The following is a 2,636-nucleotide window of genomic DNA, read 5'->3' as shown; positions in this document are numbered from 1 at the left end:
GCAGTTCCAGCATGCCCTGCATTCATATGATGTCCTCAGGCTTCATTGAAGCGGAACTCGGAACTCCCACCTACTGTGATCTTTCCATGCAGATGGAAATAATAATCGTGATTGGATCATTGAATTCAATCTATATCAAGAGAGAAGACGCCACTCCTCTGAAGAGTCCGGCTGCCAGTCATTGGCCCCAACACAGATGTCACGGTTGCAGGTACTCCTGAAATAGGGGACTGTAGACGTGAGTTGTGAGGCGGAGGGGAGGAGCTCTGCGGATGAGTTCATCGGAATTTGCGGAATTCACATTTTATTTTCTAAGTCCTGATGTTCAAGGCTGCTGAACCCCAACAAATATACATTGCACAACCAGCAGACAATAACCATTAAGAGCAATGACTGAGGACAATGAATATTCGAGGTCAGAGGTCACATTTTATGTACTAAGTCCTGATACATAGAGAGCCGGCTGCTGAACCCCAGAGACACATCTACAAATAAGGAAAAATATTCTGTGCCACTTTTTAACCCCTTGTGTAGGAGCTCGTTATGAATATTGTCGGAGAAATATCTCAGATCATTTGAATTTCTGGAAATGATTGCATTTTATTTACTAAGTCCTGATTTCCTGAGTCTGGATGTTCAAGGGGCTGGCTGCTAAACCCCAAGCCAGAGCTTGTCTCTGGCGTAGGGGTTTAGCAGCCAGCCAGCGGGGGGGATGAATTTTCGGAGTCGCAGGTTCGGATCTCGGTTCCTCTATTTGAATTTGTTGGAGTCGCTGATCACGTCTCACTTACTAAGTCCGGATATATCGCCATCAGATCCAATGGGCCAGCTGGCCCAGAGGTTTAGCAGACTGCCCGTAACCCAGCAGAGATTTTGGAGTCGCAGGTTCGAATCTAGATTGATCTATGTGGAATTGTGAGAACTTTTTACTCCTGAACTAGGAGAATGAACACGTGAGTTGCTGAGCAGAGGCGAGTAGCTCAGTGGATAAGAGCGTTGACCCAGAGTGCCATAGACCCAAGTTCAAATCCACACAAGCGCTGTAGACCCCCCCCCCAGGGCCAACCAATGAGAGCGCTGCAAACCTCAAGTGCAAATCCATGAAAGTGCTGTAGACCCCTGAGTTTATATATATATATATCCGAGTCACCTCCCAGGTGCTGTGCAGTATCTGAACCCCCTAGTGGTGGGACAGAGTAATGGGTCTGAAATAATTCCCACTGCTCTGCCCCACCACTAGGGGGCTCAGGTACTGCACAGCACCCAGGAGACACAAGTCCTTCCCTCAGACGGATTCGAACCCAGGTCTCCAGCACACGAGTCAGAGCTCCTATCCTCTGAGCCACCGCCTCAGCTCTGGCATTGAAGTGCTCGTTCTTCTATTTCACGATGCCGAATCTACGCCATTAAAAAAAATGATAAGTATTTCACTGAACTGTGACTGTACTTTACATTGTCTCCAGTATTCAGAGTATACTCTAAACCTACCATCTACCCCCTCCCCCAAACATTGGTGTGTTCCTTCTCCTGTTCCAGAAACATGAAATAAAAATGTATATACATAGAATTGAGTCTCTTGTAGGCCACCGAAGCAGCTTCCTCTGACCTCCATTCATCTATATATCTCCAGATGCTACTGTGGCCCACAAGGGGAAGACTCCAGAAGACTAAGAACAAGTGATCCAACGTCTATACTAGGCCCATCTCTTGGCTGCTTGTGCCTGGCATCTGGGTGTTAGGAATAAAGTCTCTTTGCACCATCATCAACTCTGATCACAACACACAAGAAATCAGCTAACGCCGGCACAGGGATTCCAACCCGGAACGTAACAAAAAACATAAATCAGCAAGCCTAGCATCTCAACCCCCGAGACTCACTGTGATTTACCTGCTGCACTCGCACCGCGATCTGCTCAGGGCAGACGAGTTGTAGATGGTCAGTAGAAGAAGTATAATTGTTTATCGGCCAGCAGAGGGCACTGTTGTACCGTCATCAGTAACACATCTGCTGTGCTTTAGGCTCAATGTATTGAGAGGTCACAATGTTAGGGGAGGGAGGAGAGTCTGCTGCCCTCGTGTGGCCGTTTCTAGCACAAGACAAGACAATCTAGGCGCCTCTATAAACTTTTCACAAATTTACAGCTGAATCCCTTCAGAAATAAAGTATTTTTCTACCATATTTCATTTTTGCAGCGTCCCCAGGATAGGAGCAGTACATGCAAAGAAGTCTGACACGCCTTCAGTCTACAGAACAATGGAATCAGAAAAACTACCAAATTAAAGAGATCCCGTCTCCACATGATTAATATCACAGCAATCTTTCCATCTGATGTATACGGCAAGGTAATGTGACATGCCGTATACATTTCATCTCCCTCTAATTATGGATTATATTACAATCCTGAACAGGCCAGAGACTGCTGCTGGGCGCCGCCATCTTGGATGTGACATCAGCAGCCCCGGGCAGACTGAAATGACGCTCTGTAGTGTCCCACTGCTTTCATTTATTTATCTGATGACGGGTCTGATAAGTATTTCTTTTGGATTCCATCATATAACTTAGAAGAATCTCCCACTTAGTACAATGGGGGGGGGGGGGAATGTATAAAAACTGGGAAACACGAAATTTGGAGCAG

The sequence above is a fragment of the Nanorana parkeri genome, unplaced genomic scaffold (assembly GCF_000935625.1).
Source record: "Nanorana parkeri isolate BGI_ZX_2015 unplaced genomic scaffold, ASM93562v1 scaffold237, whole genome shotgun sequence".
Classification (NCBI taxonomy): Eukaryota; Metazoa; Chordata; class Amphibia; order Anura; family Dicroglossidae; genus Nanorana; species Nanorana parkeri.
This window is presented reverse-complemented; position numbering follows the sequence as displayed.